The sequence below is a fragment of the Lycium barbarum genome, chromosome 3 (assembly GCF_019175385.1).
Source record: "Lycium barbarum isolate Lr01 chromosome 3, ASM1917538v2, whole genome shotgun sequence".
In the NCBI taxonomy this organism is placed as follows: Eukaryota; Viridiplantae; Streptophyta; class Magnoliopsida; order Solanales; family Solanaceae; genus Lycium; species Lycium barbarum.
Genome location: NC_083339.1, coordinates 55,604,014 through 55,618,626, shown reverse-complemented (window position 1 = coordinate 55,618,626; position 14,613 = coordinate 55,604,014). Strand labels below are relative to the sequence as shown.

The 14,613-nt window shown below is 37.4% G+C and overlaps 1 long non-coding RNA gene across 1 annotated transcript; it reads left to right on the top strand.

The window, feature by feature from the left end:
• The first annotated feature begins 9,794 nt into the window (after positions 1-9,794).
• LOC132631223 (uncharacterized) lies at positions 9,795-12,777 on the top strand. Its single transcript, XR_009578823.1, has 3 exons — positions 9,795-10,057; positions 10,499-10,565; positions 12,351-12,777. It is a non-coding gene; the product is annotated as an uncharacterized LOC132631223 (long non-coding RNA).
• The last annotated feature ends 1,836 nt before the right edge of the window (positions 12,778-14,613 follow it).

The following is a 14,613-nucleotide window of genomic DNA, read 5'->3' as shown; positions in this document are numbered from 1 at the left end:
ATGTTACATGGATTTACATTCTTCAAACTGAGAGTGCCTCTTTTCTTTGTCTGACTTCCTTTGCTTTTCAAAATCCTCCTCAAATTATCTTGTAGCCTCCATGTTCCACTTGATATTGAATTCCGCCTTACTTTTGTGGCCCGATCCAAATAAATAAAAGGGTGTGTCCTTTCTTCTAAATTCTATTGGGATTAGAAACAAGAGTCTCTCCCCATGCCTTTTCTTGGTTCAGTTTAGAAGTGTTAAGGTTGATTAGTTTGATCCCACTTATTTTGTGATTAAGAGAATACTTGTGCCTAGTGCTTGTATTTGGATTTGATATCAACAGTCTCTGAAACCTGAATCTAGTCCACATGAACTAGCTAGTTTGCCATTGTTTGATATTGTGCCTCCGAGAAGTCTATCCCCAGCATTTACCACTAGTTTCAATCATCAGGAGCCTATAGACTTAGACCACTGAGTTTATTTAAGTAGGAAAGTCTGATAGGGTTGAATGTGTGTAAGCCTGCCTAAAGCCCATAGTGTTGTCACTGGATGATTAGGGTGAGTACATTAAGATGGGGGAAAGGGTTTTAGAATAGGAAAAGGTGAGCCTGGGCATAAGCTGAAGGTAATGACCAGTGGGGCCCAGGATCCCTTTTTGCTAAAAGGAGACTCAGGAAAAGGAGATGGGGAGGAAATGACCCCACCCTATCCTATTTCACTTTCAGGGGCCTGAAACTCTTACTTCCATTTTCTTGAACCTTCCCCTCATGATGGAGTCACAGAGGTTTCAGGTAGGGGAGAGTGGTTTGACTATGCCTTAAAGGGAAGGAAAAATGGCCTAGAATTTCTACTGCAAATGTTATCCAGGCTGGTGCTATGTCATCCCTTTTGCTCTTTCTGGCTTAAAAACCTTAGGTCTACAGGGTTTAGGGGTTCCTGAGCTTTGTTTTGATTTGAAACTGATCTAAGTATTGTCTGAACCTCCCCTTGTCCATGGTTGTATCTTGTCTTGGCCCCTCCCTTAGCATTGAATTAAAACCAAGCTGTCATAAGTTACTTGCATATCTCCAGCATTGTGTCCTACTGCTCCTATGACTATGTGACACTGATATTCAAAACTCTCTTGTTGCACATATGTAGAGTGAGACCTTTCTGTATCATGTTTTTTATTTTATTTTGGCTGCTGCATTAGTGTGTGTGATTCCTGGCCCCAAGACCTGTATTTGGCTTATGCCTGTTAACTTCCCTTGTGGCCTTGCTTCTGCCCTCTTCCATCTCCAATGTCACGAGTTTCCACTCACACCACTTTGTGCCATTGGCCCCCTATGTGTTTTTATAAGACATCCTTGTTTGCTCTTTACTTGTTTCACTCCCTTCTGCTTCTCTTCCTTCTGGTGAAAATAATTTTGTAGGCTTGCTCATGAGTGATTATTCCCTTTTTGTTCAACCTTGCTACCTATATTGGATCATGTATACCTCATTTCACATTAATATGCCTGCTGGACATTGCCAGCCTAAGTTTAATTTTGTTGAGGTTTAGATTAGTAACTCACCTGGTGGGTATAAGATGCTTAAATAGGTATATTTTGAAATTGGCTGTCATTTGGCTAGACTATCTTGGGGCATATGCAAGTTTTGATTTGTTGCATTTTCCTCGTGGAAACTTGTCTCCTTTCTCTGCATTTTTGTTACAACTACTGGTACTGCTTGCCTTTCCCCTTTTAAAAAAGGAAGTTGTATTTGATTTAGTTAATTATTGTGTTGTGATGTCTAATTTTCTCTAGGAGAATGGCCTCAATGTATATGCTTGTATAGTGCCCATGACTGCTCATTTAAGCTATTAGCAGATTATTTGTGTCCATAGCCTTTGATTCTGTATTCTCTCTGACCACTCTCAATAAGGCTCAAATAAATCTCAGGCCAAACGTGGTAATTCAGGGTTGTCATAATCTCCCGATGTTAGCCATGCCTGGGGTTCCTTGAACCCCCTTGGAACTTGTGCGACATCGGATATACGGGATCCAAACCTAGTCCTCATGCCATGCCTAAGTCTTAGGATAACTTGAGATATGCTTAGAGCAGGCAAAAGGGGTAAGTATGGAACGTGTATATATATATGTGTGTGTGTGTGTGTGCGCGCGTGCGCGCACATAGACTACATCATCCATGTGTGTGTATTTAATTTTAGTTATTTACTTTAGTGACAAGTTCAGCGATTATAAACTAACCGGCGTTTTCTTTCTGCCCCCCCCCCCCCCCCCCCCCCAATCATGCGACCACTCGGGTCACAAATGCATGAAACCACCCTCTTGGGCCTAAGGTCCAAGTAGGAATACTACTTCAAAAAAGAGTCCAGGAAAGCAAAAGGAAGATAGCGAGGCACGCAGAAGGCCCAGTCATGGGTGAAAATGACCAACTAGGGGCTTGGTACACCCCTAGTCTAACCCTATCTCCTTACATTTTTGTAAATTTATTTTTAATTTGATGTATTCATAAAGATGTGTATACAAACCCATATTATAGTGGAAAAAACTTAAGGTTGGAATTAGACGTCTTAGGACAACGGTTTTGTCATGACCCAACCCCGTAGGCCGTGACTAGTGCCCGAGCTGGACACTCGTATACGTACCTGTTAGCTATAATCAACCCAAAACTAACATAATATAGAAACTTGTAAAGCAAAACGTCGTCTCAGAACTGTCACATATATATATATCATGGTAACCTGTCTCCTGAGGAGTCACAGTCAATCAAGCATGACATAATACGCAAGCCGACAAGGCTGCCACTACATACGGGAACATCCCAAAACACATATGCACGCCGACAAGGCTGCTACTACATACAACATCCCAATATATATATATATATATATGCAAGCCGACAAGGCTGCCACTACGTATGGGAACGTCCCAAGTATAAGTCATGCTAACACAGCCAAACAACATCTGTACATAACCCACACATATGTCTACAGACTTCTAAGAGTATCAACAGTGACATATGACAGGACAGGGCCCCGCCGTACCCCTGGATAAACATATATATATATATATATATATATATATATATATATATATATATATATATATATATATATATATATATATATATATATACATCAAAAGGATCTGTACCAAAAGTATAGGCTCCGGAACAATGGAGCACTCCAAGACACCTGAGTAAAAGTCCTAAGCTGGAGGATCACCAAAGCGAGTATTTGTACCTGCGGGCATGAAACGCAGCCCCCCCCCCCCCCCCCCCTAAAGAAAGGGGATCAGTATGAGATATGTACTGAGTATATAAAGCATGAATTACATTAAGGAAGATCATAACTGAAGTAGAGATTCCAGGAGACAAGTATTATAATCAAGAAATCACTGTACATGTGCCTTATGAAAAAAAAACATACATATCATTATCATATACCATACCCGGCCCATTATGGGACTCGGTGAATAAAGTCGTGTACACGTATACCATACCCGGCCCATCATGGGACTCGGTACCATAATCATATCGTCATATCATCATATCATCATATACATATACCGTACCCGGCCCTCTAGTAAGGCACTCGGTGAATAATGCAGTGACACTGTGCACGATAACATACCCGGCCCGGGACTCGGTGAATAATACAATAACAGTATGCATGAGTAGAATATCATGAGCAACCATATGCAACTAAATCATCATCTGAGACTCAATGGAATAAAAAAAGTAATTAACACTCGAGTATCAAAGGCGATAGTCATATTGAGTACCCTTTAAATGTCACTATGGACTATATCAAATAGAGCCTCAGGAATCATAGACATATATCAAGATAATATGAAATAGCTTATGGAAGTCAAGGACATTAGTCATCGTAGAGTTTCTGAGGATAGGAGCTTATATATACCGACTATTCTCCAAAGTATGGAAAACTTGAGAGGCAAGCTCAGTTATTTTAAGAGTTCTAACATCAAGAAGTGAATAAGAATCATGGATCACACTAGAACTTATGAATAGAGTTACCCCAAAGCTCATATCATACGTCACTTACACCTAAGACATGCCAAAAGAAAGAAGGGACAGCTTTACATACCTGTTAGAAGTTATTCGTAATCACATTCGCTTCGCCGCCCCTTAGCCTATTTAATATAAAAGTAACGCTATCGTTAGTAAACTATACTTTCTAGTTCGTAAATCTGTAGCCCATCTCTTATAGAACCCATTCTTTAACTTATACTCTCTTGATTAGGGTTTTTCATTAGTTAAGGACCTAACGGAAATCGGGCAGCATTTCCCCTATATATTCGCCTAACCCGAATTTCCTATTATCCTCCTGTTATCACAAAATTACCAACAACAACATATGGACATAATTATACCTTCAATCCTTTCAATTCAACAAGGATAACAACATGTCCACAAACCACACAACTTTAACTTTAACCATTTAATTCCTTCATTTTTACCATATTATCCATGATAACAACAATCATAATGCTACTTAAAATCGATTCACCATTCTTAATCAAAACAGCCCCCTACTCGGCTCAATCTACACTTCAATATCAACATACATAACCCTTTATATTCAACACACATCTACCAATTAAACAAGTTTAAACTACCTCCAAAACATGTAAAAAAAAGATTGAATCTTACCTTAACGATCTTGGTTCCTTAACGTTGCCGCCTTCAACGATTCAATTCACATTGCAATTCCTTTGAACACCTATAACTCCTTAAATTCAAGCTTCCCAAACCTTCTTTCACTTTGACCTTCACTTGAGCTCATTCTCGGCCAAAAATGGCCATGGCCGAGAGCTCCATTTTCTCCTCCATCTCCATCTCCTTTCTTTTTTTTTTGTTCAACTAAAATGTGGAAGATGATTCAATGAGTCATTTTTTGACTCATATATATGGATCCCCTAAGCCCTACACGTGTCCAATCTAATGAGTCATCCATTTAATTTAATTTTTTTTCGGGTGGGGCCCACTATTAGTAATTAAGTTAATTAATTTTAATTACTCACTAATTCTTACTTAATAATCCAATCACAATTAATTATCCCCTAATCTCTAATAATATTTCTACACTAAATAAAATTTATAAACAATTTGTGTTCTAATTAAAATTGAAAATTTAAAAGTTCCTATTTCGTATCCGAAAATGATCCCGTCCTTAACTTAAGTCGGTTAGCTTGCGAATAATCTCGACGTATAAGAATACGGGATATAACAGGTTCTTATGCCGTTTAGTCGACTTTAGGTCCCTGTGTGCATTTTCAAAAATCACGGACTTAGCATAACGTTTATATAACTAAGTATAAAATTGGAACTGAGCAAAACTATTTTCCTAAAACAACTGAATTTTCCTAAAGTCTTAAATGGCCGTCATGTTTTATAGCAAGAGTTGTTTTCAAAACTAAGTTATTAACTCAATCAGTTTTTACCTCAAAAAAGAGGACTTTTTCCAGCTCAGCTTCCAATAAACGGGTCCAATGCCCACTAACTTATACATTTTTTCATCAAAAAAACAAATGGTAAATCTTTAAAGATGGGATAATATTTTCTAAAATCAACTTTCTTTTAACAAGAATTGCAAAATCCGTGTTTGCCTAAGTATAAGACTAAACAAGGACCCAAAAAATGGGATGCTATTTTGGCCCATAGCAGGCCCAAATGAACGAGTAGTTTCAGACGAGATATACTCATTTTTAAATATGAAAACGCCCTTATAACGTATAAAACTAATTCGTAATACATGATTCTAGATAAAGTTGAACGTACCAATACGGACTAACTTGAACAAAGTGTATGAGTATAATAAAGACTTAATTTATAAAATCGAGACCCATTTTTACACTACCTCTTATAAACATATACTCCTTATACATAAATGAGACTATTTCTACACTGATGTTATAAATCCGGAACAACGATACCCTATATATAAGGGGAATATATTCAATTTTTTCCAAAAAACTTGATATGTATGACAGTTCTTTTTTTAGGGAAAGTAAACACGAAATAAGCAGTTTAAACAAATACTTATACATTGGAATTCGAAGGTCAACCGTATAGTACGGATTCTTAATACTGGGGTGCCTAACACGTTCCCCAGAGGATCATCAGAACCCTTACCTAGAACTCTGGATTGCGAAGGTTTTTTCGCTGCATTTGAATAAACCCTTCGAACCCGGTTTTCATAATTTCCTAAAAATTAGATAGCGACTCTTTTTCAAAACAAGTCCGAAAGAGCGTCAACGAATTTATAGTAGCCTTCTTGCGCCCTAAACTCGCCCGAAAAAGCGAACTGTTACAAGGGGCACTACACATCCCACACCCTAAAACATGACACCATCACCTGATTCCTCCCAATCTTAAGAGGGGGAATCTTGCTCATCTAAATCTGGTGATGAAGATACTGAACAGGAAAACGGCTCAACCACCGAGCCTTCTGCTAATCCTCCTAATCCTTCAGTCCCGGGCAGTGAAGAAGAAGTCAGAAGGTTGAAGGTGAGGAGTAAACTACTGGAGAATGATAACATGTAGTTTGGGGTCGAGTGATCCAAAACACTGTTTGATCAGGGTTAGAACCGGTGAAAAAAGGGGGGAAGCTACAAAGAAACATTTGGGAGGAGCAGGAAATTACTTTTGAGGGACTAGATATCTATCCTTGCACTATTGAGACACTCCGCCTTGATATGTTTGAGGTCTTCAGTAACCCTCCTGGCGAATATTGGCCAATCCTTGTTCGGGAATTCTATGCATCGTATGGGGCTACTCTAATGTAGATGAAAAGACCAGGCCTGCCCATACAGCAAGACCCAATACCAGATGAAGTTACGGTCCGAAATGTCAAAGTAGATTTCACCAGTAAAAGCAATAAACAGAGTCTACTTTGGCGTTGATTATGTGGCACCATCCAACGAGGCCGAATATGTGAATAAACTTGAGAGGCGAGGGACAGACACTATGCTCAAGTGGATAGAGATTGTGCTCAAGTGGATAGCCACAGTGATAGCAAGGGACAATCTGCCTTGGTTGATGATCAGAGCACAGAGATTCTCAAGAGGACTCTTACACTCGAAGCCAAATTTTGGTGGAGTTTGGTGTAATACAGGTTGCTCCCCACACAAAATAACAATTCTCTCACATCTGCCCAGGCTGTGGTAGTCACAGCTTTGATGTCCAGGTATTCGATAAATATGGGGCAATTGATTATTGGGGAGATCAAAAAGAGAGCACCACAACTAGCCACCTCATTGATGTTCCCTTGCCTCATTACTGAGTTGGGTAAAAGAGCAGGTGTGATAAGCATTCCACACCATGATTATTGTATTCGCGCCTCACATGTTACTGATTGGAGAAAGAGAAAATATGATGGTAATGATGATGCATTGCTAGAGATGCCTACTGACCATGGGGAGACTCAGGCCGAGCCTAGTCTTCGGGCCACAGGGAATGCCACCACAGAGGCACCTCCCACTGCTACTGACTCGGCTCCCACTGCTACTGGCTCGGCTACTACTGTAGTTGCATCACCTGCTACAGCTACGCCTACTTCTTTAGTAGGTCCCACTTCTTCAACTGTTCCTCCACCTGCAATCCAGAGAGGGGCTGACCACTTTGCATTTACCAAAGAAAACTTCAGAGAGATTTCGATCAAAGCAACAAGGGCTGATAAGCAGGTTTATATCATTATGGCGCAAATCCAAATGTTTGTAAGAAATAAGATCAGGGATGTTATAGTGCCGGTGCGGGCAGTGACTAAGCAGTCTCATGAGGTTATCCATGCAAAATTTGATAGTTTGAGACGCGATTGGCCGTATTAGGGAGGGAAAACCTGGGGGTGATTTAGGACAACTTCGGGATGAGCTTAATAACTCGAAAGCTAATGTTCAGGAATTACAGGAGAGAGAAAGTTGTCTTGGAAGATCCCACTCCGATGACATAGGTGGATATATTGTCGCTCATACATGTCAAAAAATTGATAGAGGAGAATGATGAGGATGACTCCTCGATTCAGAACAAAGGTAAAAAAAAAAAGTGGGACGACTAGGAGGTTGCGCCTACAAGAAGATGAGAACATACATGTAGGCATCCATAACTCTCTGCTAGTGAATCACCTAGCAGCACGAGCCACCAGTGAGGTAGGGGCACCCAGGCAGAGGTGCCCGATTTTAGCTAGACATTGCCACCTGTCATCCCTCAGCCAGCTACCGATGCGGCATCAATTCATACTTCTGAGACAGAGATGCCTTATGATGCTCACAGTGCCTAGTGCACCCAGGTATGCCTAACCCTCATTCTTGTACTTAGTTCGATGCGTTGGGGAGAATGAAAAATTTTTGGTTGGAGATGGGCTATTTGGTTTACTGTTGTAACTTATATATGTGTGTCTAGGAACCCCCTCGGCTTTTCTTGAGGGGTTTTATTTTTGTTGAATCTGGCATGTTTAGGTTGCTAAGGTATAATAGAGTAGTTTTGACTTATATGGTAGTTGTTTGAAATTATGGCATGTTGGCATGGTTAGTTGAAGTTACAGCATGACCCCTCCAATTTTTTATGCATACTTAGCTATTGCTAGTGATTGACATGTATGATTCTTTTTGTGACATTATAAGTATTGGAGTATTGTGTGTGATGAGTGATCGCGTGGGAGGTTACACTCGACTTAACAAAATAAATCCTTATTTAATTTTGTGTGTGTGAGTTGTTAGTGGTGGTTCATGTAATGCATTTGTAATCTAGAACTTGCCCCGTTAGTCGTGCTCGATTTCTAAGGATAGTTTGGTTGTGAAATTATTTTAGGCTTCTTGATTGACCTCCCACAATTTATTTAAATCACCCAGAGTCTTTGGATATCAAACGGAGTGAAATATGTATTTGTCTACAAGTCAAAATGATTTTATAAATTATTTAGATGATATTCTGCCATTTTGATTTGGCAAATAAATTCTATAGTATTATAAATCATTTAGAAATTAATTTACATATTTTTATGATTAATATGGAATATTTTTTAAATTCAATCAAGAAGATAATTTGAAACAATTATTTGTTTAATTGCTAAAAATTAATTAGCAGGCATTTTACTCCGTTTAATTCAAAGATCTGATTAATTAAATAAATTAATCATTTTAACCTCTCAATTCTTAATTTTGCATATTTCATGTGCATTTGTACAATATATTAGAACTAATCATAATTAATTAAGTGTTGAATTCCACAAATTGTTTGCTACATGGCTAATAGTGGCTACAATTGAAATGATCAATTATTAGTTTAATTCTGGCCTTAATTGAAATAGCCAAATTCATTTGTTCAAATCAATTAAGGTCATTATTGCAAATTATCCTTTAAATTGTTTAATTAGTTTAATTCTGGCCTTAAGTGAAATAACCAAATTCATCGGTTCAAATCAATTAAGGTCATTATTGCAAATTATCTTTAATTGGTTAATTAGGCCGAATATGGCCATAATTGAAATAACCAATTCCATAGGTTAAAATCAATTAAGGCCATATTTGCAACTTAACCCCATTTGCATAATTAGTCGTGTTTGTTTAGTTTGTTTAATTGGTTAATCACTCACGCTTGACCATAAGTAGGGGATTTAAATTAATTGAACCGCAAAATCATTGCCATTTATTTAACTAGGGTCAAGTCCTTGCACGTATATAAATGTATATACACGGATATACATGTGTATACACATGTATATGAGTGTGTGTGTGTGTGTGTGTATATATATATATATATATATATATGCAGCCACTTTATTCTTTTAGTTTTTAGCCGGGCCTAGTCCAAATAAGACCAGAACCGGTCCACATACGCTTATAAGCGTAATAGACATACCAAACACCCCTTTATTTCTTCATTTTTCTCAAAGCAAGGGTTGGACTCGCCAAACCCTAGCCGCCAGGAAGGGAAAATCCTATCTCCTCGTCACAATTGCTTGAAATGGCAAAATGGCAGTGTACAATTGCTTTACACAGTCGTGGCTCAACTGTTTCAGGCAAGCAATTAATGCTCGCCTCTCTCTCTCCACCCGCATCAACCAAACACGGTATTACTACCCTTCCTTTGCTTCACTTTTTGCTTTACAACGGTCATTTGATTGAGAAACCTAAATGAATTTTGTTATATTTGATTTTTAATACTCAATTTTTATTGGTTCATGAAGAACCCCACAGATTGACCGATTTCGAGTCAAATCTGACCCTTTATTTGTTGATTCACTAGATTCCTGGCCATTAGATGTGGTATGAGAAATGCAATTGTGAAAATTACAAAACTCCCACATCGTTTAAGGCTAGGGTTTTGAGAAGATTGGGGTTCTAAATAAAGAACCCCCAATTTTTTATTTTGACATACCGAATATCAAATATATTCACTAAAAACTCGAAATACTTAAGTTTTGGCACATTTTGCTTTGAAACTTTGATTTCTCGAGTAAAGTTTAAATTGTAAATATTTTTTCTTTATTCTTGTTCATGTGTGGTTTAAGAATTCGGGGTTGAGGAAGCAAAAATCTTCCAAGTTCAAATGTCGACAAGCGGCTGGACTCAAAAGAGGTAATTTTCTTTCCTTTAGTTATTTTTTATTTTTTCGTTTTACTGCTTATGTATAATTATTAGTTTAGCCATTATTTATCTGTTGATTACTACTTCAGTTTAATTATTAGTTGTTTAGTTTAGATATATTTAGGTATTTTCCTTAATTCCTGTCATCTACATGTATATGTGTTAATTGTTTGTTTTAGTTTTCAGGTTTGGCTTTGATTGATCTTTAGTGGTTAATTTAATCTTTACCATGTTAGATTAGCTTTGCTTTATTGTTAATCCAATTTAGAATCATGTTAAGCACTGTTTGTCTTGTTTAAGCCTAGAACAAACTAGCATAGTCTCGATGTGGGTCTATGTTTTAAAATTCATTGATGTATCAGTTGATTAGTGTTCATATCAACATGTTTAGTTTCATTAAGGATAGTTAAGTGAACCAGAAGTCCTCTATAACCCTTATAAGGTTTGTTTGTTTAACTTGATATAGATATAAAACATGGTCAAGTGCTAACCTGATTTGAGACTAGATCTTAAAAATCTATTAAGTATAGCTTTGTTTAGTTCGTTAACCGTGTTGTGGAGTGTTGACTAGCTATAGAAAATCATAACAATGATCAGTCTCTTTGTTAGATTCCTTATATGAAACCATGTCTACTCTTATCTTTTCTTGACTCTATTAAGACTGTCATTTGAGGTTAAGCTATTTGATTGATGTGTTCGACTGTTAGAAGATGACTTGAGATGCATCCATTTTCCTGATTGTATACACTTAGATTTTTAATGTCTCTAGGCTCAAACTGTCTATTCTGCTACCTTTTTTTTTTTTTTTTGACAACTGGATACTGTGCTAGTGCCTACCTGCTTCTTTTAAACATTTTGATTGTATTAAACTGGACTAGCTTAAGACCTTATGTGGGTATATGTGGTATTTAAATGGGAAGGTTTTCACTTATAGTGTGATTGACCCATAGGTGTGACTTACCCAGGGCCAGGAAGAGAGTTGACAGGGCTTGGAGTTTCTAGTCAAACTCAGCCAAGTCTTCCTTATTTCAGGTTGTTGGGCTTCCCCTATGCAAAAATTACACCTTACGGGACCCTTTATATTTTAAAACAAGTAGGATTATGGGTAAAATCCATGTTAAAACAGCTCTGAAGTTCATAAAATGGCACTAAAATGTTTTCATTTTTCTTGAGATGGCAACTCACTGCATTTGTTGGTCTTTTGAATTTCTTACACTGCTTGTCATATTCACTGTATCTTCTTCTTGTTTCTTTTAAATTCTGCCCCTGTGTCATTTAAATGAAGTGTTAAAAATACTAAGTAGAACTAGGCACCCTTTTCTGAGTTTAAGTATTGGTTTTCTGTGTTAAAACATACCAAGGATATATCGTGGACATACCTAAAATATACCATATATACACAGTCCCTATATCGTATATAAGAACTTGTATATTCAGTATAAATATGGTATATTACTTGTACTGGGTTCAGAATCTACTAGTTGTGTATCATAAAAAAATGATATTCATTGGGGCTTATTCTCTATTCTGTTTGCTATATTTAGGCTTCGCCTCTTTATGTTTGGGCCAACCTTCTTATTTGTCGCTGCCATGCTATACTTGGCCTGCTTTATTTTCTTGTCTGATTACTTCACTAAGTGTGGAAACGCATTTGAAAAATGCCTGAACCTGTTCTTTATATTTCCCTTGATATTCTTGTTTAGAATTTAAGGCCTAGGTACTTTCTAACGTTAAATTTCTTTTGCCCCCTTTGTGTTTGCATGTGAAACATTGCAGGTCATTTGGGTCGTTCCCTTCTCTTCAGACCTCTTGGGCCTGAGGCCCAAATTTTATTCATTGATCAAGTCCAGCAGAAATAAAGGAAGCTAATATATATTGAAGGCCCAATCATGAGTAAAAATGGTCACTGGTGGGCCTAAGGCCACCAGTCCAATTCTCCTTTTCTCTCCTTTTATTTTACATGTATATCATGTATGCATATATGTAAATAAATATGTACAATATTGAAACCCTATGGATGCTATGACTTAGGAAATGCTTAGTATATTTAGGAAGTCGCCTCAAATGATTTTCAAACTCACTTAATCCTTAACACAAGCATGAAATCGATGTATACAATGTATTGCGAAACCTTTTCAAGTATAAACTTTTGCAATAATATGGGCAGTCTTCAAATCGGCTTTCTTTTTTTTGGAAAATAAAACTAAGTTTTTATTTTTGGGCCTTATGCCCCTTTGAGAAATTTGAAAACAGCACGTAAGGGGTAGGATTAGTTTTGGGACTAAGCCCACATAAGACCCCCCCCCCCCCCCCCTTCTTAAATAAAAAAACATAAAAAAAAAATAAAAAAAGATTATCCTTCCTTAAAATTGAGACAAAATCTGGAGTTGAAATAATATGGATATATCTTGTAAACTTAGACCATTTTGTGCAACTTTAAAAAATTGGATTTTTATCCAAACTTAAATAAACTTTTATGAAACTGAATTAGACCCTGTTTTGCTCAAAATAACTTGGAACATTTTATATTTTGGGCCTAAATCTCAAAACTTAAGGGACAAAAACAAGAGGAATTACACTTGGGATCATTTTAAGATGAGATGGCTTTGGTATGGGTACGGTTTGGCTTAATAGAGTTTCAATGAAAAATAAAGATAAAATGAACTTAGTAAAATCTTCTTATATATCTATATTATAAAAAATGGAGATATACTTCACTTATTTTTCTATATATAAGTAATAAAACCTATAAGAACTAAACTCATCCCATTAGGACCAAAACAGTAGTGACTCTACTCGGGAGAAATCCCGAGTGTGACTTGGTCCGGAAATGAAGTGTGTTGAACGCTTATACAGATTGTTTTTCTCGAAACCTAAATCCCTTTTTCTAAGGGGATATTTTGCTTAAATTCTGAGTTTTATGATTAGTATGACAAAAGATTTTTTGGAAGAAAGTAAACACTTTAAGCAAATAATCACACATTGAAACTCGCCGGCCAACCGTGCTCTACAGATCCTTAATACTAGGGTGCTTAAAACCTTCTGTAGGAGATCACCAAAACCCTTACCGCAAACTCTGGTCCAAAAAAAGATTTTTCTCTTGTTGAATAAACTCTTTTACCCGATTTTCCTAATTTTTCCTTCATAAATTAGGTGGCGACCCTAAAATACTAAAATCCAATTAGAGCACCAACAACCTCTTAGTAGCTTTTATGCACCCACGTAAAAGTGAACTGTAACAAATGGCGACTCTGATGGGAATTTTTTCTAGGTTCTAACAATAAGGGTTTCAATATAACGTGATATTAATTGTGAATATGTGCTTACTTGTTTATTTTCTTACAAAATATAAATTGTCATGCATTCATATCATAAATTCCGCCACTCCTGGCAAAAGCATGGTTTCAAAGGGGACACGCGGGCTCACAGTCTAGCCTTCACTAAAAAATACAAAACACCTTTTCTTCGGAACACGTTGAACGCAGAGTTGATGTGCGGTCACCCAACAGCCGACAATGGTTCACCCCGAGTAGTCCACTCCGGTCCAAGGTCACTTTGAAAAGTTACTCTAGCATATGCCTAGGTAAGAGCTAAACCAAATCCAAAGTCAAACTAGAAGGGTTTGGATATTTGAGACGTATCTAAACCCGATAAAGATATTACCCCATGTCAAGTACAGTCTATGACCCGAAAAATACTGCATCTCATTTATGGGCTAAATGGAAACATGTAATGTGCCTATGTGCCCAACCATTGCCTATTGGGGAGGGGAACATTAACCTTGTTTACATTTTTGTAGATGTCGATAGATTTGCAGTTGGACATGGTCATCGACACACCAGATTTGTTGCACATATAGTGGAATAGGTTGAGTCAAGAGGAGAAAAAGGGAATTTCTTGCCACTTAGGGAACCTAACCTCAATAATGACAATGAAGGGTTATAGAGAGCTAATAGAAGTGATCACCGTCTTTTGGGACTGGGTAGAATGGTTTTCTATTTTGGGAATAATATGGAAATGGCCCCGACTTTGGAAGAAC